The sequence below is a fragment of the Protopterus annectens genome, chromosome 3.part0 (assembly GCF_019279795.1).
Source record: "Protopterus annectens isolate FY-2018-M chromosome 3.part0, PAN1.0, whole genome shotgun sequence".
Lineage (NCBI taxonomy): Eukaryota > Metazoa > Chordata > Ceratodontiformes > Protopteridae > Protopterus > Protopterus annectens.
Window position 1 is genome coordinate 377,219,072 of NC_056731.1, and position 24,158 is coordinate 377,243,229.

A 24,158-nucleotide genomic window follows, 5' to 3' on the forward strand; every position below is an offset into this window, starting at 1 on the left:
TTCAGACATTGAGCTTGAGGCCATGGCTTTGTCACCAGGCATCTGTTGCAGTAAATATGACTCTGTCTCTCTCTCTCTCTCTCTCTCTCTATATATATATATATATATATATATATATATATATATATATATATATATATATATATATATATATATATATATATATATATATATATATATATATATACATATATATACACATACATATAAACATCCATTAGTGTACATATAGATATACATATAGGCACATATAAAGTCCACCTTTCATGGTGGGAATCTCAATTATGCGAAGTATGTGAGGTATACAGTTATGTAATGATATTGCAGAGTCTTGTGCGAAATGCATTGAAGGTGTTCTCAGCCCATGTGGCTTTAGCAGGCCTCACTGGCTGCAACACTGCAAACCTAACAAATCACACCCAAAGCTTTTAACCACCACATGTCATATATGAACACTGGATGCTGTCTTGTTTGCCACACACTACTACCTACATACAAATATGCACATAACAACCTTCACTAACACATATATGACCTCCCTTCAGAAGCAGTTGCAGTATGTCCCTTGTTCTATGCACATGTACAGATGCTAATATATCTGACACAGATATATCTCTCCATATGTGTGTGCCATACACACACAAGGTCCACACTGTTGTAAGTCCCTGGACCTCACGGCTGACCTGTTGGGCCTTGCTGCAACATGAACAGGTGTCACATGTGAGCACACAGTAATATTAGAGGGTGTATACATAGCTGCAAATGCTAGATTAGCATACTAGCCTGGTACAGCAGTTGCCAATGCTAAGCTACACGTTGATATGACTATCATGCATGTGTTACTCTGTCACATCCATGGTTATATAGCTGTATGCGCTACTCCCCCAAACAGCCATTGTCCACACTACTGTACAGAACACAGATAACATGGTTCAGATGTTTGACATTTAATGCTGAGCTACATATATCACAGTTATATCCCACTGCACACAGCTACACACTGATTTGTCCATGGCAGTAGTTATGCAGGGCATCTGTGCATAGATACGTACTGTTGCCACATATTGATGTTTCAAAGTATGAAGAGTAGTCTTTAAATACATCTACTACATGCCAGTAAATACATATCTGTTACATACCTTTCCTTTGTATGAGTTTGTAGTTTTCAGTTTGCTGTATCTTTGGCTTTATTTAAATATTTTCTTTTTTTTATGTATTTTTTTTTATTTATTGGTTTATTTATTTATTTTTCCACTGGTGTGGGTGGGGGTGTGTGTCTCTGTCTCTGTGTGTCTCTCTCTCTTCCTCAGCGTCTGCAATGGGATGATTGCATGTGTGGCCAGCAAGTACAACCTGCTTTTATAGGTATCTGCACATGTGCATGTGATGGCCTCTGCACCAATTGGTGGCCACCATTTGGTAATTGCATGCAGCCTGCTGTGTGGTAATTGCAGTATGCACTGTCATAGCAACCCAATGCTATAAATTGCTATGTTAGGTAGGCATAGCCCTTTCATCTTTCCAAAGTGGGGCCCATGCTTGTTTGCTGTGGACACCGTTGTGTAAGTCAGAAGGTTGGTATAGTTCTTATATCTGAAGCTAGGGGTGTAGCCAGTGATTTAAACATTGTACTCAGACCTGAATGTTGCCACTTCCACTACACAGTTGTCAGTGTAGAATTGTACTCACCCCTACAAATGCTAACACAAGATACATGGGAGTATGTAGTTTCTTTTCTACTTATACAATTCTCTGCCATACAAAAGTAGTTATTGAGATGTATTCATTTGGCACATGAACTGTTTGTGAACTGCTATACTGCAAATATTAATTTACTCACTTTTGAACAGTTTGTGCTTTTTAGTGTTGACATTAGCACAGGCTGCTCAAGAAAAATGGACAGATTTCAGTACTGAGTATGCCTACATACATCCTTGGTAGACCCTGAATACACAGGTTTATTGTACATTTGGGTATGGGTGCAGATGGACAGAGAGCATTATGTATTAATGTGTGAACTTTATCTTGCCGGACTTAAAGGGTTGCTGTGTACCTGTTTGTTTACCAAGGTAAATAGTCTGTCTGAGTAGCTCCCAACTGTGGACCTATCCAGATGGTAGCCAGAGATTAGCCTGTTATTCTTTGTGCACCACACTTTTCAGCACTGGAACAATGGCATTGTCACAGTTGGTTGCTACCAGTACATGGCTACATCCCTTGGTATTTCAGTGTTGTACTCCTACATAAGGGTATGCTTCTGGAACTTCTTCCAAAGCTATTTGCACAGTGAGTAACAGCAGAATAGCTGATATGCCTGTGTGTTTCTGCCTCTGCCAGGCCTCTCAAATACTCAGGTACATATTTGAACAGACTCAGGGAAACGTAGGTAGAAGTGAGGTACACCTTTAGAATATTAGGGACATTAGGTTGAGACTTTGAGAGAAGCAGAGCATATGGATTAATACACGTTTCCTGAAGTACAAGCGGTGTCTAACTCTTAATTATTGTCATTATTCATTAAGTGTAATTCACCACCTTTCTGCCTAATGTCAGTAGATTTCAGACGGATTCAGAGGGACAGAGCTAAAACCTGTCTCAAAATAAGGGACATGCCTGTAAATTAGTGACAGTTGGCAAATATGGCCTCTGCCCTAATCAGATATGCTAGTGTTTGTCCTGCTATGATACTGTGTGGGGGTTATAAAGTGCTGCTGTAACATTATTTCCTGATAGAATGGCTGGTTCTCTTTTTACAGTTTTGGAATGCAATTCCACAAGAACTGCTGGTTAAGATCCACAGAACAGGATTTGTGTTATGGCATTTCTATTTGTCCTTTACATTCACTCATTCTGATGCATGATATATTGATTTCAGCACCAATTTGTTGTATGTTTACCATGGCTCAGTGGTACTTCATGCAGTCTAGTGTGTACAAGGTCCGGGGTTCGAGACTGGCAGAGGTATTTGATTTTGCTGCTGTGCAGAACAAGGGCCCTGACATACAGAGTGACTAAGGCACTTTTAAGCAGTTGTAAGCGGGTTTGCGCGGGTTTGTGCGATGCTTAGCTAAGCGCACACAAGCGCACACTCGCATACACTCGCGCAAACCCGCTAACTACTGCTTAAAAGTGCTTACTCCCACTAACCCCCGCGCTCATTTCTTTGAAAGAAAAGAAAATGGGGAGATAGGAAAATGGTGAAAATGGGGTACAAAGAGGGAAAGACAGTAGGGAAAACAGCTCGGGATGTGCAGGATGGGTGTAGGGAAGGCCAATAGCTGCCCATTTCTTTAACAGCAACAGCTGTGCATATGCAATAATTTTGGAGTGAAATATGAAACCTTCAACCCCCGTGAGAGGGGTGAGGACAACAAAGTGTGTTGTACTGCCAATTAAATATCAGTTTGTGTCCAGCGGACATGTGTGCAAATGGGCAGCTATGTATGGGGCATAATTTTTGGGGGGGAGCAGAATGCCCTTTTTTTTTTCAGGTGAGAGTGGAGTGTGGGGTAGGGGAAGTAGGTATATTTGGGGAGGTAGGTTGGGGAGGTACACAGACAAGACAAACAAGATGCATACAGGGGCAGAATATGACACATGTGGTGGGTGAACACCATTGACGGGGAAGGATGTTTGGAAATCGCAAGCCCATGAGCCCACAGATGGCAACAGTGGAACTGAGATCCCACCCATGGGCAGTCACCACTGCACCTTTACAGCCCAGAGGGTGGCTGTGCTGGGGGCTGCATAGGTGGGGCAGGCTCACCCATGAGTCATGCCACCCATGCCTCAAGCTGGCGTAGAGGATCAGCAACAGAATGCTCGATCTCCCTACGCACCACAGCCCGAACCGTTCGGAGGGTGATAGGTGGCCCTCCTCTGCCCACGCTTGCACGGGGGGGACGAGCCCCATCCCCTGCAGCGCTTCCACCCAAAGGTGGCACAGGGCCAATGGAGGAGGAGGTCCCAAGCTGGGCACTGGACCTGCTGGTGCCAGGTGCCATCGCCAGCTGAGGTGGGACAGGTGGGTCCGCTGGGACCGGTCTTCCCATACGTTCTATGTTTAGGAGGATTTAATGAAAATATGGGTTAATAACAGTCAACAGCATTCCCAATTAGGTATAACAGCATGCAGAAGTGTTCCCATTAACACAACACACCAGAGTTCCAACAGCTGAACAGCAAGCATGACACATGCATATATGAGACAACAGTGGACATTGCAACAGCATGCAGGTTTAATTGATGGCAACAGGCCACCAATATTGTGGTATTTGAACAGGGCACATGCATCAAAATAAATGCAGATATTTATAAACCAATAGGACATATGTCCCAACAAATGTTTTGAGATTACACATACCCATTGAGGTGTGGAATTGCATTTTTTATGCACATACAGTAGGGTGGAAAATGATAGCTTCATTAACAACTTATGTATCCTTCTAGTTTACACTACATTCCTATTGACTGCAGTTATATGTCCCCTACATGTATTATTACACTACCCAACTGTCCTTAGATCGTGAAATGGGTCTTGCTAGATCTGTATATACATGGGCTGTATCTGACATACAAACCGTCCGGGATGCAGATGTTACTGCTACATATTTTGTGAATTTCTCAGACACACTACTGCTGAGATGGTGCACTGACAGCTCTACTTTCATATACTTATCTAGATATGTGTAGGTGAAATTATCAGTTATATGTTAACAGCTCCCAACATTTCTGCCAGTACAATGACATTTCTGGGGAACACAATACCAAGCTACTCATGTGCCAGATTAACCTGTACATGCTGGGCATGAACCAATAGTTGTGGACTGTGAATATGCTTAAAAGCTACTGGCACTCCCTTCATCCACTTTATATGGGCCTACCCAACTGTGTGTTAACAGCGCTTAATACAACAGTACTATTTCGATAATGAAAGAGTACAACAACATATCAAAGAAAATGACACAGACACACTCCAGGAATGATATCTTTATTAAAGACTTAAAACACTTTTCTAGAGGCTCACTCATTTATTTCATATGACAGTACATGCAGAATAATTATTATAGAATTATTATACCTTTATTTATTGTGTTTAAACACATTTTTCAGACTCTCTCATTTCTTTTACATAACAGTACATGCAGAATACTTACTAACCTGCCTGGTGGTGCGGCCTTAGCAGCCTATCTGCATAGGCTTGCTGATTCGCAGCATGGACACCTGCAGCTGTGAAATAATTGAAGTGATATTGAGACATACCTATCCATAGTATACACTAGAATAGCAATTCTTACATACTTAATTCCAGGGCTACTTACTCAGTAGTGGGGATTTGGGCATCCCACGGGCCTCCTGGATCGGCTGGTCCAGTTGATCTGCCTTGCGTCTTTTCAGGTCTGCATGGTGGTGCCTGACCTGCTCACCAGTCCGAGGGATGCCTGTGGCACTGGTGAGTTCATGAGCTAGACCGTCCCAGGCTTCCGCTTTATATTGGGTGCCCTGGTACTGGCCCCGCAGGAGTCTATCCTCATGATGATGGACAAGGAGCCAAACCATTACTTCAGACTCCTCAATGCCCCAACATTGCGCTCGAAAACGAGAGCCCTCTCCAGCACCACCATTGCTGCCTGCAGATGGGAGCTACAACCAGTTATGGCAAGTATTCCCACCTATGGAGCTTAAATATGCATAATTTCCCGCACTTATTTATGATTGGCCGGTTTTGAAAATACGCAGCTGAGGGTACACCTGCTTAGCAATGGGTAAACTTCCATTGATATGTATGTGTGTGTTGAAAGTGCATACTTACGAAAAGCTTTCATGGCTTAGTGGTTCAGTCCTGTGATTACGGTGCACAGTATCCCGGGTTCGAGGCCTGTCATTGCTTTTTATTTCACTACTGGCCAGACCAGCAAGGAGGTGTGGCTATGTTTTACCGACTTTGCTCTATGTTGCCCGATGTTGCTCGACGTTGCTCTATGTTGCCCGATGTTGCTCGACGTTGCTCTACGTTGCCCGACATTGCTCTACATTGCTCTACGTTGCGCTGGTTGGTGCAGTGCGCAGCTCCATGCAAAGCTATTGCACTAGTTAAAGCAGTGTTAAGCTATGAGCAATGGTACTGACATGTGCTTAATACTGGTCAACTTTGCTTAGCAGTGTTTCACATTGCTTAAGATACATTACTTATGCATTCATCAGTATGGAGAACCATTTCACTTTCTTATATATATTTAGAATTTGTTCACTACTACATAGACCATTTCAATAAATTTTACTATAATTTCAATGATAAATCCTAGGGATTCTTTTCATATACAGATTTCACAACAGAAAATAAAAAGGGGAGTGGTGGGACTTGAACCGGGAATGTCTCCTCTTTGTGCGAAGGTTCTACCACTACACTGTTGCTGTTTTGCTTAATTTGCATATAGGTTTCTTATTATCCTCTTCGATGTCTTGACTGCTAACTGTAGCTAAGCAATGGACAAATCCGCGCAAACACGCGCAAATACGGGCAGCTATATCGGGAATTTAAAAAAAATTAAAAGTTTTACATGTTATAATTGTACTGGGGTTTAGAATGTGGGGGAGTGTAGTGTTGGCTATGTACACATTTGAGTGGACTCGATCATGTCAGTTGACATTTCCCTATTGTGAGACTTGCAGGGGCATGGATTTTTGGACTGCTCGGCAGTCCGACACGCCCCCCTACACTCGTGCATGTTCAGTGTTAGCCTTAGAGTTGAGTCAGCAAGCCCTCATGAATATGCATGACGCACTGACATCATACTCTTAGACTGCAGTTTCCGTGTTAGGCTTAGTTAGTCTTACATGGAGGATTAGTGAATCCCGGCCATGGTCTAATAACACCCAGAAGGACTGTGTTAAATAGGAAATGTGGGGACTAGGTGTCAGTACAGAACTTGGAACCTCTGATCTAATTCGAATTTAATATTTTACAGCCGTGTGTATTACCATGAATTTTCTGTAACATCTCCTCACAACTTTTTTGCATCGACATTTCCAAATCTCTTGCTATCTGAGCCACTAGATAATTCACAATGGCATCCTTCCACCATTGGGAATATAATCTCGCCAACTGGTCAGTTACAATGCCTGCTTCAAGGTTTCAGTTTCTTTCCCTTATGTATACTTTAAAATTCTCCTTATCGTTTTGAGTCCCGATTAACTTGGCAAACTACTGCACCCTGACGTACTATAATGTTTCTCGCATACATTATTCTTATCCATCCTATTTGTAGCATATAAATGATTGTGTATGTACTACCAGAGAGCATAGTACCGGATGGTGTATCTGATTTTAATGGGAGATTAGATGCTGAACAAGAGTTGGACAGGAGAAAGTGCTGCTGGATATTTAAATTTTAAAGTATACTTAAGGAGAAACAGACTGAAACACTGAAGCAGGCATTGTAGCTCTTTAATTTTTAATTGTGTTTTAATTGAATTTTAGTTTGTTTGTAATGGAATCAATTATGGTGTGTATATAAAGTTGTGTTTTTATTTTTTCATTCAGTCTAAAGAAGTCTAACCATAGACAAAAGCACTTACTGGATGATTCTTTCACCATTTGGAATATGAAAAGGCAAGTTAATTTATTATGTGGTTGTTTCTTCAGTGAGTTTTATTCTGTCACTTTGTACAACTGAATTGGTCCATTTTACATCTTGGTTTTACCCCACTATATAGGTTTCTTAGCAAATCTGCAAACTCTGGAAAAATATTTTCCTTCATATCGCAAATACATAATCCCAATCCACCCTATCCAATGCCTATTTTGCAACTAATCAAACTAACAGAACTAATGCAACAGCTCCCTATCCTTTGTGTATGTTGTAAAATCAGTAATGTTCTTAGGATATTATCAAAGGGTTGCCTACCTTCCACAAATCCACATCAATTGACAGCAACTATTTTCCTTACTAATGGGACCAGCCTTGCCACTAAAACCATCATAAACATTTTGTAGTTGTGATTTTAAATCATTATGAGTTTATACAAACTAAACAATTTGTGATTTGTTTCTGCTTTGGAAAGGGCAACTATAACCCCATTTAGCATAATGGCTAAGGTCTTCACCTCCTATGCATAAGGTACAAGGTTCAATCCTGACCTCCAGCCAGTGTCTGTTTGGAGTTTGCATGTTCTCCATATGTCTCTGTGGGGCTCCACCTACCTATGAAAAACATGCTGTTTCCATCTCAAACTCACCAAAATTAATTGAGCTGTGGGCAGCAGAGCAGACTCTACATGTTGCCCTAGAAGGGGAAGGGTTATATAAACTAACTGCTTTGGGCATGTGCTGTGGTGCACAGTAGCCTCATGACAGAAGAACACTGATCACAGACTGATTGCTGTGGCAGGGCTAGACAATTGTATAAAATGTGGCTCTAGGTGATTTGGTCCAGTGTCCAACCTACTCTGACTTATACCTGGGATGTATGTGCCTCTCCTGGCCTTTGTGTGCCCTCCAATCTCCAGTTGTCCAGATTGCCAAACACAAACTAAGAATTGCTACACTCAATCTAGGGTCACTGACATGACTCAGCTTTAGCAAAGCCATTTGGCAGGCTAGAAATAATGTGAGAATTCTGAGAAGGAAGAGGCTTCAACAGACAGTGAGGGATGGCATCAGAATTAATGACAGACTCATGGCAATCAGGGTCCTGTGTAATGACAGAGCAGTATTCACACTCTCAGCCTACGCCCCACAGCTCATTTATGACAGTGGAGAAAAGAGTGCATTCAAACAACAGTGGCAGGACCTACTAGATAAAGCAGGACAGCATGAATTAGCATTAATAATAAGTGACTGGAATGCACATATCACAACAGACAGAACAGGATGTGAGGACTGTTCTGGTCCACATTGTTGGGGAAACAGGAATAAAGAAGTAGAGGCCATAGACTTCTATCTGGCAAATGACTTGATAGTAGCCAACACATGGCTCAGAAAGAGAGTCACAATGTCACATACAGGAGAGCCAACATGCAGCTCAGGTAGAAAGGGCACTGGGGTAGAATCGCAGATTCCAAAGTCACCCATAGTGAATCAGTTGCAAACAGTAGTCAGAGAAGAGTTTATGGTCAACAGAGACCAGGCTGAAGACCTGGAAGTTGACTGGAGAGAAAGCACAACAGTTCAAGGAATTACTCAGGGCTCTAACACCTCAGGAAGAAAAGGAGATAAGTGGGATTAAAGAACAATGGCAGTGCTTCAAAACAGCATGCATGAGGCCTACAGAACAGATATGTGGCTGAACCAGGTATGGAAATAAAGTACATAAGGAAAGCTGGTGGCAGAATGTAGAAGTCCAGGAAACCATCAAAAGAAAGAAGGAATGCAGGAAAAAGTGGGAGATAGAAAAGACAGACCAAGCTAGAAAGGAATGCTAGCTGGCTAACAAAGAAGTTAAGAAAGGAGTTGCAATAGCAAAGAAGAATGCATCACTCTAAAAACTTCTGGAAAGTGACTCAGTAAATGGCACAAAGAAACTCTATCAGGTTGTAAGGCAAAGACAGGAAAATAAGAAGACAGTAAAACACCCTTCATAAGGGATGCCAGCAACAACCTGCTAACCAGTCCACAGGATATCAAAGGCAGATGGAAGGAATAAGTCCAGCTTCTGAATGAAGAAAACCCTACAGAAGCTGCACTGCCCCAGATACAGCCTACAATGAGAGACAAGGAGGAGCCCACCACAGAAGAAGTTAGAACAGCACTAATGAAAATGAAGTCAGGTAAAGCAGCAGGCTCAGATGAGGTTACAGCAGATATGATAAACATGGTGAAGATGGTGGGTGACATAGGAGAGAAATGGCTCATGATGGTACTCATAGCATTAGGAGAGAAAGGTGTATCCCAGATGACTGGCAAAAAAGTATACTAGTACTTGTGTTCAAGAACAAGAGGACATTCACAGCTTTGGGCAGTACAGAGGCATCAAACTCCTGTCACATTGCATAAAAGTTCTTGAGAGGGTGATTGACAAACAAATATGCAGAGTAGTAAAAAGTAAGATGGGAGATGAGCAATTTCAGATCAGGATGCAGCACAACTGACAGGATGTTAGCAGTGAGACAGACAGTTGATAAGAATCTAGAGATGAGAAAAGTCCAAATGTGCATTCCTAGACCCAGAGAAAGCATACGATAAGGTCCCAAGAAAGCAAGTCCCAGAAACATTGATAGAATTAATGCAGGCTATCTACAAGGACCCAATAACTTAAGTATAAACAGTGTTCAGTCTCACAAAAGGGTTCTCAGTGGGAGTGGGTGTGCACCAGGGTTCAGCTCTGAGTCCACTGCTGCGCATATTGGTGATGAACTACATTAGCAAACAGGTCGGAGGGAACAGATCAACAAAGTTGCTATATGCAGATGATATGGCATTACAGGCAGACTGAGCAAGGACTTTAGTAAAGGATAGGGGAATGGAATGCAAAACTAAAGGCACATGGGATGAAACTGAGTGCAGATAAGACAGTTGTAATGTTAGTAAATAGTGGAATTCAAAGGAAGCTGTGAATTGAGATAGAAGGGAAAATAGTTGAACAGGTTAACAGCTTCAGAATCTGGGAGGGTTGGTGGAAGAGATGGGAAGTCTAAATGAGGAAGCCAAAGCTAGAATCAGAGGGGCTGCAACCAACTGGCAAAGAGTGTCAGGTGTATCATATGAAAGAAGAATGCTAAAGAAAGAAAGAAAAGTTAGGCATACAAAACAGTGGTATGACCAGTACTTCTGTATGGTTCAGAAACCTGGGCAGTAAAGCCAGAACAGCTGAGCAAACTTTTCAACCTGGAAACATCAAAAATCTGGACAAGGCCCATGAAAAATAGGTACAAATCTGTATACTGATTAACATAAAATTTGCATACATAATTATGTAACACAACCAACTCCAATGGAATTGTGGGATACCAACTTTCAAATGCAAACTGAAGAACAGACAACCAAAATATGGCACCAGAGTCCCCCTGTAGCCTGCAGCCATTCCAATGTCCTATTACCCGGCTATTTCACCCCATTTACCATAAACACTAATGTGTGCATACTGCTTTACTTCTACAATGATTATTTGGATTTTATTTTTACATTTTATAACACAATGCACAAACCCTAATAGACATCTGCTAAACAAGGCAATACCGTCTCACAATGAAAATAGACTTGGCATTAAAGCTTCTCTACCCTTGAAACTCACATTCATTGAAGCATCACAAAAACCCTCACCACATCCAAAGAAAATTCATCTGGCCAGTGGTGGCTAAAGATTACCTTTAGGCTGTTTTCAAATCATAGGCCCCTTGCACACAAAACAAGAAACATACATGTGTTCTTTGATACACCTTCCTAACTTTATTAAATTATATTCCTTGTATAATACAACACACTTGTTAGACTTTGAGCGCATTTTAAATGTATTGTTTGAACATTTTTCCAGTAGGCAATGAAACAAAATACATGAATCAATAATGACAAAACTGCCCAGTTCAGAACATTTACATCATAAAAGCCTAATTCCACACATAGAATGACAGTAGTGTAAGCCATAGGCATCTTGCACAGCTTCTTGCACTTATTTTTAATTTCAGTTTGTTTTTTTTGGGAGGGGCAAAACGCCAAAAAAAAAAACAAGGACATTTTAAACATTGCTCATATAATTTGAGAAAGTTGCTAGAAAAAACTGTTTTGTTACCACAATGCATTTTGCTGCAAATTCTTGAACCCAGGACCCTACAGTCAAAGCAACACACCATTATGCCAAATCAGCAGTTTCCTGAAAGACAGAAAGACTGAAACTTAAATGGCTATCATTTAATGAATTCAGTTCTCACTTCTCACCATAGCTCTAAACCTCTTAGCACAAAAAAATCTGGACTAAGCCAATAATGGGGGAATTCAGAATTCAGTTCTCACTTCTCACCATAGCTCTCAACATCTTAACACAAAAAAAACCTGGAAAAAGCCAGTGATGGGGGAATACAGACCTAAAATAGGGACAAATCTCAAATACTGATCTTATAAACTTAGAAAATTGGTAGAATAAAAGGTTTTGTGTTACTGTTTTTTTCTGAAGAATATGAAGTCTGAAATTCAAATGCCTGTCATTATTTAGTGAATTCAATCCTTCAGTGATTTGCCACAAAAATCCTGAAAAAAACACAGATTTTTATGAGGAACAGAACAAAAACATTAGGCAGAAATTCACAAGAAGCGGTGGTGGCTAGGAACTCTAGGTTCGTTTGTACCTGTACCCAAGGTACAGGGTTTGAGTCTGAGTACCTCTAGCCACCAGATGTATACACACACAAATACTGATCTTATAAACTTAGAAAATTGCTAGAGTAAAAGGCTTTGTGTTACCATTTATTTTCTGAAGAATATGACGTCTGAAATTCAAATGCCTGTCATTATTTAGTGAATTCAATCCTTCACTGATTTGCCACAAAAGTCCTGAAAACCACAGACTTTATGAGGAACAGAACTAAATAATGAGGTATAACTTCACAAGTGGTGGTGGCTAGTGACTTTAGGCTCTTTTTACCTGTACCCACGGTAGAGGGTTTGAGCCTGGGTACCTATAGCTTCCAGGTGTATTCAACTGGGGCATTTACACAAACACACACACACACACACACACACACTCACACACACAATACCTTCAAAACAAGTAGCTCTCCACAGCATTCAATTCACACACACACAATATCTTCAAAGCAAGTAGCTCTCGCTAGCATTCAATTTGCACACAAACAATACCTTCAAAACAAGTAGATATTTTTTCCCCTGGTCTACCTCTCAGCTGCTGTGAGTCCCTGGCTTTGGAGTCCATACTTTAATTAAGCTGTCCAACCTGCCTGTATTGTCCTCCAGTGGGAGACTGCCCTGTCGATGCTAACTAACGTCCTTCACCTACCATATCTTCTACTGTCCATTACTTAAACTGAGGAACTAAGCCTTAACCTCCCTGTGCAACAGACTCTCTAAGAAGAAAAATAAAACAAAAGAAAGTATGTGTTCCTAATACAACTGACTGTTCTAAATCTAGATCTGTTTAGATATTCCAAGATTTTTTTATGTACACTCCCTAGCTAGGTCGACCAGCAGCCAAAGCCTTTCCTTAACTTCTTGCTTGCCCTCTCCTGTTGTGTCCTCTGTTCTTTAAACATAAATCCTTCCCCCCTTGTACTTTCCCAGACCTGCTGCTACCTTCCATAAGAAGCTACTCTTCACTATATAACTTTTGTCCACTAGGTGGCGCGCTTCTCCGTCTTACCCCACTGACTCAAAACACATCCCTTAGACCTGCAGTTTTTATATAAATTGTAGAACTGCTGCCCCTACATCTTTTACTTTCATTCTACCTGTACTCTAATTCACTTATTTTTCCCTGTCTACTATCCCTACTACCTAGGCCTTTACCTTCTACCCATCCCCAAACTTACCTTACCAAGTCAGCTCTCCACTGATAGTTTTTCCTTGGGCTCTCTCCTTCAGTGGACTGGACCCTGTCTCTTCTTCTCTCTTTCCTTTCCACTGCTCCCTCTTAGCAATAGCTACTTTGCTCCTGGCCCCATTCGCTTTGTGCCTTCTGTTTCTCCTATCTATACTCTCATGACTAACTCTAGCTGGACAGTCTAAACTGCCTACCATAGCTGCTGTATTGGCTCCCTCCCTGCCCTCTCGCTCTATTGCAGAGCCCTAGTTACATCCGGGCTTTACCTGCCCTCACCCTCTTTTTCTTCCTCCTCCTCCTCCCTCCTACATCCTCTCTGACTTTATAAATATTCCTTGTCCCATGCAATGCCATCTTTTTTCCCCTAGTCTACCTCTCAGCTGCTGTGCATCCCTGGCTTCGGAGTCCATACTTTAATTAAGGTGAGCCCTGCTGTATTTGTCTTGCTATTTTCATTTTGTCCTATCCTTCCACTTAATTGTGCAAAGATAGATAGTTTTAATTGATTAGGTAGCAACCATTAACTACGATAAATGTTCTTATGCAATATTCGCCGCTAACGGCTATCAGTGTTTGTGTTCCTGCACGTGGAATGGATATACGCTATCGTAAATAGTTGCATGCCATTCCGCTTCTATTTACTGATGAATAGAACTTAAATGTATCTGCTTTATACACTCGGAAGCTAGAGGCTCCAATGCTATATTTTGGTTGAACTGTCATTGTTTATAAAGGATTATTGCTTTATACAGCAATATTTTTGCTATGTTTTGGTTGAACTGTCATTGTTTATAAAGGATTATTGCTTTATACACTTGTAATCTTCTTCTATGCTAAAACATTTGGATTGTCTGCACTGGGGAGCACATTTTTACTTTCTGTGTAAGTGAACTTGGGAATTGTCAATGGCTACAGCTACCTGGGTTTGCGTTCCTGCTCTTGGAATGGATATACTGTATTGTGAATAGCGGCTTGAGTCTCCACTGCTATTCTTGTTGAGTAAATGCTTTACTTAAACTACTAATGCCTTACATGAAGAGCGAGGCTGAATAATAGCCCTATACTTTACTGCTATTGAAGATTACTTTTGAATAACCTATATAGAATAAATACTTTGCTTTAAACTGCTACATATGAATAGCGAGACAGAATACTAGCCCTACCCCTTACTTTTACCGAAGAATACTGTTGAATATACTGTATTGACAAACATTTAGAACTATTAGTGATGCTGTACTGCTGCTTTCCTGTACGTTAACAACCCCCAAGCTAATATAGCGTCTTGGCGATCTTGTTTCCGGAACTTTGCTTTTGAAATGTACATTCCTGCAGTTTATAAAGGTCTTATTCTGATTTGTACTGTTTATTTGTACTAATGCTTCAGTTGAAATACTTTTTGACTTTGAATAAGCCATGTTAATTTGGTGCCCATGTTTTCCTACCTATATTTATGCTGACTTTGCCTGCACTCGAACAACATTCTTTGCTCCTTACCTTACTTAGTCTCTGTTAAATGCAAATTGTACTTCTTCACTTACAGAGTGGCTTTGCTGCAATTGTATGACATTATTCTTAGTCTACCAAATCTATTACTGATTATACTACTGGAAATGTCTGTTTTTTTTTTTAAGTTGTCTTTTGTTATATTGTATATGTAGAACAGTGATATGTTGCCTAAGTTTTGAATATCAGTACCTAGTATTTCTACTTAGTGTCCCTAATAGTCTGTTTACTTTACTTCTTGTTTTTCCCTGCTTTTATTTACCCAGCTGTCCAACCTGCTTGTATTGTCCAACAGTGGGAGACTGCCCTGTCGCTGCTGACCAACGTCCTTCACCCACCATATCTTCTACTGTCCATTACCTAAACTGAGGAATTGAACCTTAACCTCCCTGTGCAACAGTCCCTCTAAGAAGAAAAATAAAACAAAAGAAAGCATGTGTTCCTAATACAACTGACTGTTCTAAATCTAGATCTGTTTAGATACTCCAGGATATTTTTATGTACACTCCCTAGCTAGGTCGACCAGCAGCCAAAGCCTTTCCTTAACTTCTTGCTTGCCCTCTCCTGTTGTGTCCTCTGTTCTTTAAACATAAATCCTCCCCCCCCTTGTACTTTCCCAGACCTGCTGCTACCTTTCATAAGAAGCTACTCTTCACTGTATAACTTTTGTCCACTAGGTGGCGGGCTTCTCCCTGTCTTACCCCACTGATTCAAAACACATCCCTTAGACCTGCAGTTTTTGTATAAATTGTAGAACTGCTGCCCCTACATCTTTTTCTTTCCTTCTACCTGTACTCTAATTCACTTATTTTTCCCTGTCTACTATCCCTACTACCTAGGCCTTTACCTTCTACCCATCCCCAAACTTACCTTACCAAGTCACCTCTCCACTGATAGTTTTTCCTTGGGCTCTCTCCTTCAGTGGACTGGACCCTGTCTCTTCTTCTCTCTTTCCTTCTCACTGCTCCCTCTTAGCAATAGCTGCTCTGCTCCTGGCCCCATTCGTTTCATGCCTTCTGTTTCTACTATCTATACTCTCATGACTAATTCTAGCTGGACAGTCTAAACTACCTACCGTAGCTGCTGTATTGGCTCCCTCCCTGCCCTCTCACTCTATTGCAGAGCCCTAGTTACATCTGGTCTTTACCTGCCCTCACCCCCTTTTTCTTTCTCCTCCCACTCCCTCCTACATCCTCCCTGTCTTTATAAATATTCCTTGTCCCATGCAACACCATCTTTTTTCCCCTGGTCTACCTCTCAGCTGCTGTGCATCCCTGGCTTCAGAGTCCATATTTTAATTAAGGTGAGCTCTGCTTATTTGTCTAGCTATTTTCATTTTGTCCTATCCTTCCCCTTAATTGTGCCAAGCTAGATCATTTTAATTGCTTAGGTAGCAACCATTAACTACGCTAAATGTTCTTATGCAATATTCACCACTAAAGGCTACCAGTGTTTGTGTTCCTGCACGTGGAATGGATATACGCTATCATAAATAGTTGTATGCCATTCCACTTTTATTTACTGATGAATGGAACTTAAATGTATCTGCTTTATACACTCAGAAGCTAGAGGCTCCAATGCTATATTTTGGTTGAACTGTCATTGTTTATAAAGGATTATTGCTTTATACAGCAATATTTTTGCTATGTTTTGGTTGAACTGTCATTGTTTATAAAGGATTATTGCTTTATATACTTGTAATCTTCTCCTATGCTAAAACATTTGGAATGTCTGTACTGGGGATCATATTTTTACTTTCTGTGTAAGTGAACTTCGGAATTGTCAATGGCTACTGCTACCTGGGTTTGCGTTCCCGCTCTTGGAACGGATATACTGTATTGTGAATGGCGGCTTGAGTCTCCGCTGCTATTCTTGTTGAGTAAACAATTTACTTGAGCTACTAATGCCTTACATGAAGAGCGAGGCTGAATACTAGCCCTATACTTTACTGCTATTGAAGATTACTCTTGAATAACCTATATAGAATAAATACTTTGCTTTAAACTGCTACATATGTATAGCGAGGCAGAATACTAGCCCTACCCCTTACTTTTACCGAAGAATACTGTTGAATATACTGTTTTGACAAACATTTAGAACTATTAGTGATGCTGCACTGCTGCTTTCCTGTATGCTAACAACCCCAAGCTAATATAGCGTCTTGGCGATCTTGTTTCCGGAACTTTGCTTTTGAAATGTACATTCCTGCAGTTTATAAAGGTCTTATTCTGATTTGTACTGTTTATTTGTACTAATGCTTCAGTTGACTGAAGAAAATACTGCCAGGAACCACCACGATAAGTAGAGATGAATTTATTTTGAAACAGAACAAGCGCTTTCACGCATTGATATGCGCTTCATCAGGTTACAAATTACACAAGAAATAAACTCACTTTATATAGTAAAAACAGGTTCAATCAAAACCAATTATCAAATTTTTCAATTAAATAATTAAACATAATTGTTAAAAAGGAAACACCCATTTTCAGCATCATCTCAGTTAGCAGGTTAAATACTAAGTCATAAACACGATGAACATTTTTTCACTATTTTAAAACAATTCTAGGCATGTAATGTGCAGTGTCAAGGCTTCATAATCTGTAAAGCCGCTAATATCTATTTTTATATTAAAGCATAACCACTTCATGTAGCATATCACATTTGAATAATATAACTTCTTGCTCTGGATAGTGCACATTATATTACTTAAAATAAAACAAGCTAAACTAGTTGTCATGAGCTGATGAACAACTTACATCACCTAAGTAATGCACAATGTGTTGTTCTGCACAACACTACCTGGACTCGTTGTCCATTGTAAAACAGAACAGCTAATAGTTTTTGTGATTTTACTTTTTTTGCAGTTAATTAGGTCCATAAAAATTAAAATAATCAAATTTAAAAACAACAGTATTGTTATAACGTATAATATACTGCATATTCATATCTCAATCACCTCTTCTGTAGCGCTTATCGGGAAAGGTATTCACTACCCATACTGGTCTAAATATAACACCATAAACTAATTTTTAAAAAAGTAAATCACCACATTCCAGTACTGCTCCAAATATATGATAAGCTAAACCTATTGACAGGAATAAGTCAGGACGAGACAGCCCACAGTTGTTATTATAATTATTCTTCGTGCAACTAGTTGGATCTATAAGGACGGGTAACATAAAAGCGCCATTATAACTGTAGCATATAGATGCTATATAATTTATATCTTGGTCACATCTAAGTGTGACACTTACTATAAAGGTCATCAATAATCATAAAATATTATGAGATAATAATAAAAGCAACCTTAAATTTTGCTAAATGATGTTAGTACCATCGAAGACCATTCCTATATGCAACTGCGTCCAAAGCATAGTAATAATAATAACGCTTATGAATTAAAAATGCAAATCAGTTATTAAGATAATATAGCAGCAGATGTTTATGTCTGTATTAAAGCAACAACATAAATTTATATATGTTCCGTCTTATTTATGGAACTTAAACTTGTAAACAAGGGGGCTGAAAGCATGCTTGTTTTAATCATAGACATCGCTGTGATAAATGGTATCTAACATTATACTTATTTGCTCAGTGTTAACCATATACATACTTTTATTTAAACCTATAGCCTCGTTCATAATAAGGACGAAGTCTATCTTATGGAGCGTATAGGAAATAAGTAAACTGCAGTCATTGCTTAGTAAATCAAGAGTTTTTTTGCGCCCCATAAGAATCTATGCTAAAGCTGATGATTCAACTTCCCGGTATGAACAGTGTGTCTTGTCCGGGTTTTTGGTCACAACCATGATATATAAAAGTAGTCCCTTATTGATCTATATAAGCACCAAAAGGAAGTGTTAAATCAGTATTCCACACACATAACTATTTGCTGAACTTATCAGAATTAAAGCAAACTAAAACTTTAATATACAATAGTGTTGAAATCTGCAGTCACTAGCCTTAAATAAGTGGTGACATAAATGCAAAACACTTAGGCAAGAACAAATATCAGATGACCACTAGATAGTATTTAGGTCATATATATATAGGTATGTAAGCCTTAAATAAGTGGTGACATAAATGCAAAACACTTAGGCAAGAACAAATATCAGGTGACCACTAGATAGTATTAGGTCATATATATATAGGTATATAAGCAAAGACAAAGATGAAACCTATTGTAATGTACCTGATGCTGTGGTACTATCTTAACTCCAGTATCTCTTAGTAAAATTGGTAGAGAATTAACTCACCAGACTGGAATATTTATGCATTTTCAAGGGACTTCCTTTGAAGTATTTATCTAGCTGGAGTATAACCATAGGTCTGGCTGTACCATTAACCAAACACCTTATTGTGATTCAGATGTACTACAAATATATATATGATGCCAGATCTATTATATAAAATCACTAAAATATTGTGGGATCTTAGAACGATCCCAACAGAGCAGGACGTATATTGATGGCAGTATTGAGCCCTGGTGGTACATGCGCTTTTAATCTTAAGATCCATTTAAGCTCAAACATTTCAATGGTACCAATATGATCTCCCTCTCTCCTATTTTGATTAATAATTTGTAATACTTGAAAACTAAACCTGTGTCCAGGATTTTCATTGCAATGTAAAGCCAATGCACTAGTTGTATTACCCTTTCTGATATCGTAGACATGATTATAAGCCCGATCTCTAAGCCTTCGGGAAGTCATGCCTACATAGTAACTGTCACATTTATCACATTTTGCTAGATAAATGACATTTTGAGTATTACAAGTTGCATAGAAGGTGGCCCTAAAGTTAGATTTAATACCCAAGGCCCTAAGGTCCTGTTCCCTACTTATAAATGTACATATGGAGCATCTGCCACATGCATATGTGCCCGTCTTTATCTGGGTTCGAATATCAGTTTGTTTCATCTCATGTTTGTCTTTGCATAAAAGCCTCTTTAGATTCATACAATTATTGAATCTAAAACTAGGCTTATTGCCTAATAATGTATGGAGGTAAGGCTCAGATAGTAGAATTTTCCAATTCCCCTTTATAATTTTGGTAAGTTGCTCAACATCACTAGTATATTTAATATCATATTTAATTTTACCATTTCTCTCAGCATCATATTTTACTTTCCCTCTATAAACATCTGGGACAACATTATTTATAACTGACTTTATTACATCATTAATCAAATTCATAGGATATCCTCTATCCAAGAAGAAATCCTTCTGTTGCTCAATCAAGCATAGTGCATCCTGTCTATCTGTACATATTCTTAGTATCCTATTAGTCTGCCCTTTTATAATATTACGGAAGATATGCCGCGGATGCATACTACTATAGTGAAGGATACTGTTTCTCCAACAAGACTTACGATATAAGGTGGTAGTAAGGCAATTGCCGTCCTTTTTTACTATAGAAATATCCAGGAAGTTAGCCTTAACTAAGGAATATTCATAGGTGAACGTCAGGAATGATGTTGTGCTGTTCATATAGCCTACAAACTCTTCCAGCTCTTCTATACTGCCATTCCATAATAGAATAACATCATCTACAAAGCGTCTGTAGATAACTATTTTAGCAAATCTGGAATCACTAAAGACATTCTCCTTTTCCCATCTGTGGACAACCAGGTTGGCATATGCGTTTGCACAGGGAGTGCCCAAGTAAACAATTTACTTGAGCTACTAATGCCTTACATGAAGAGCGAGGCTGAATACTAGCCCTATACTTTACTGCTATTGAAGATTACTCTTGAATAACCTATATAGAATAAATACTTTGCTTTAAACTGCTACATATGTATAGCGAGGCAGAATACTAGCCCTACCCCTTACTTTTACCGAAGAATACTGTTGAATATACTGTTTTGACAAACATTTAGAACTATTAGTGATGCTGCACTGCTGCTTTCCTGTACGTTAACAACCCCCAAGCTAATATAGCGTCTTGGCGATCTTGTTTCCGGAACTTTGCTTTTGAAATGTACATTCCTGCAGTTTATAAAGGTCTTATTCTGATTTGTACTGTTTATTTGTACTAATGCTTCAGTTGAAATACTTTTTGACTTTGAATGAGTCATGTTAATTTGGTGCTCATGTTTTCCTATCTATATTTATGCTGACTTTGCCTGCACTCGAACAACATTCTTTGCTCCTTACCTTAGTCTCTGTTAAATGCAAATTGTACTTCTCCACTTACAGAGTGGCTCTGCTGTGATTGTATGATATTATTCTGAGTCTACCAAATCTATTACTGATTATACTACTGGAAATGTCAGTTTTTTTGTAAGTTGTCTTTTGTTATATTGCATTTGTAGAACAGTGATATATTGTCTAAGTTTTGAATATCAGTACCTAGTATTTCTACTTAGTGTCCCTAATAGTCTGTTTACTTTACTTCTTGTTTCTCTCTGCTTTTATTTACCCAGCTGTCCAACCTGCCTGTATTGTCCTCCAGTGGGAAACTGCCCTGTCGCTGCTGACCAACGTCCTTCACCCACCATATCTTCTACTGTCCATTACCTAAACTGAGGAATTGAACCTTAACCTCCCTGTGCAACAGTCCCTCTAAGAAGAAAAATAAAACAAAATAAAGTATGTGTTCCTAATACAACTGACTGTTCTGAATCTAGCTCTGTTTAGATACTCCAGGATATTTTTATGTACACTCCCTAGCTAGGTCGACCAGCAGCCAAAGCCTTTCCTTAACTTCTTGCTTGCCCTCTCCTCTTGTGTCCTCTGTTCTTTAAACATAAATTCTTCCCCCCTTGTACTTTCCCAGACCTGCTGCTACCTTTCATAAGAAGCTACTCTTCACTGTATAACGTTTGTCCACTAGGTGGCGCCCTTCACCCTGTCTTACCCCAATGACTCAAAACACATTCCTTAGACCTGCAGTTTTTATATAAATTGTAGAACTGCTGCCCCTACATCTTTTTCTTTCCTTCTTCCTGTATTCTAATTCACTTATTTTTTCCCTATCTACTCTCCTTACTACCTAGGCCTTTACCTTCTACCCATCCCCAAACTTACCTTACCAACTCAGTCTCCACTGATAGTTTTTCCTTGGGATCTCTCCTTCAGTGGCTCTACCCGCTCCGTTCGCCCTCCGGGCTCACTCCGCTCCCCTACCCTACCCCCAAATTCCCACCCACAATGCATTTACCTTTATAGTCACCTGAATCTCCTCCCCTTTTCCCCTCAGCCTATCCCATTTCTCTGCCCCTCCCCTCCTAGCTGCAATTCAATTAGTTACCCCTCCCCTCTCTATCCCTTACCTGACTACACTTTCACATATACTTCTCTTCCTTACATTTCCAAACTCTCCCCATTTACTCTGCCTCCTCTTCTAAAATCTATCCTACTCTATTGATCCATGTCTCTTCCACTTCAACTCACCTCCTTTACATGTATTCTCTTCCTAATAACTCTCTATAATCTCCTATTCCTCTACCAAACTACCCCAGTCATTCTCCCTCCCCTCCACCTCCACTCACTCCCTTCCCCACCCTTTGACACTCCACTTTTATTTAATATCCCCCTCTCTACTTCAACCAAACCCATTTCATTACTTTAAATTAAAACTCCTTACAGTTTCTTTAAAACCGCTTGCTACTAAATCAAAACTGTATCTCCCTCTAACTTCATGTCACAATCCAAAGTTTCTCCTCCTCCCTCCCTCTTCTTGGCTTGCTCCAGCAAGTGACATCCACCCCAACCCTGGGCCCACATCCAGTAATACTCTCTCTCCCACTACCTCCTCTATTAGAAACAGCCATAAATACCTTAAGTTCATTACCATTAACACCCAGAGTATAAATAACAAAATAACAAACTTCCATGCTTGGCTAAATCACACTGTACCTGACATAGTAGCAATCACATAAACATGGCTAAAACACACATTACCAACTCTGAGATTATACCACCTGGCTTCCAAGCTCTTTGATTCGACCGCCAAAACAAGCAAGGAGGTGGAGTAGCCTTAATCTGCAACTGCCTGCTGAATCTCTGCCCTTACCAGAATCCCATTCCTCAGTTTAATAATGCCGAACTAATCATAGGAATCCTCAAAATGAAAAACTTTAAAAGTATCTGTATTATAGCCATCTATATTCCCCCTGGTGACAACAGTTCCACCCTAGAGAATATTCTCTTATGGGCTTCAAACAACATCAAACTTGAGACTTACAATCTAGGTGATGTCAACATCGACTGGAATAAAATTAATAACAATACTCCCACTCTATCTATCAATCTTTATAATTTTACTCAACTAATAAACAACATTACCAAATCTAACAAAAACAACCCCCCAGGGTCCATCCTGGACTGGATCTTAGTCAGCCACCCTAATAAGTTCTCTGACTCTGGTATACTACTCACTCAATAAGTGATCATCTTCCAGCCTTTATTCACCGAGCTGCCCAACTCCTCCCTCACCAACACCAATATCCCCCCACACTCGTAACCTCACTAACTTCAACCCTTCTATATTTTCTGAAACCCTTAAACTAACAAATTGGGATATCCTAAAAACTCTTCTTCTAGATGAAGCCTTAGAAGTCTTCAATACTACCTTCCTTGGAATCCTAAACTCTCAAGCCCAAAATAAATAAAATACTACTCTGCCCCTTGGCTAACTAAGGACACTAAAACTCTCATGCTACAAAGGGACAAAACATGGAAACTCTACAATAAAAATAAACACCCAGCTACACTCCTTCAATTTAAGCAACTCCACAATCTAACCAAAAAACTTATCACAAATTATAAAAAATCATACTACACCAAACTACAGTCTACCCTCTCATAAAATCCCAAAAAATTCTGGAATTCCATCAACTCCCTTTTACACCCTGGTACTAAATCCAATCCCTGTCCCAACAACAATAAGACCAACACAGAAATAGCAACCCTTTTTAACCCCTTCTTTACTAACTCTATAGCTGAACTTGCTAAAACCTTCACCAAAACCACCCCTCCCCTACCCCTAAGCCTACTTCCCCTCCTGTCCCCATTCCTGCTCCCCTAAACCCCCTCCCACTTTTTATCTAAAACCTGTGTCAACCACCTGTATCAAAAAACTTCTTTCCAAACTCAAGCCATGCTCCAATGCCCCTGACAATATCCCTTCACTCTTTCTTAAGCTCGATGCAGATGGTATCAC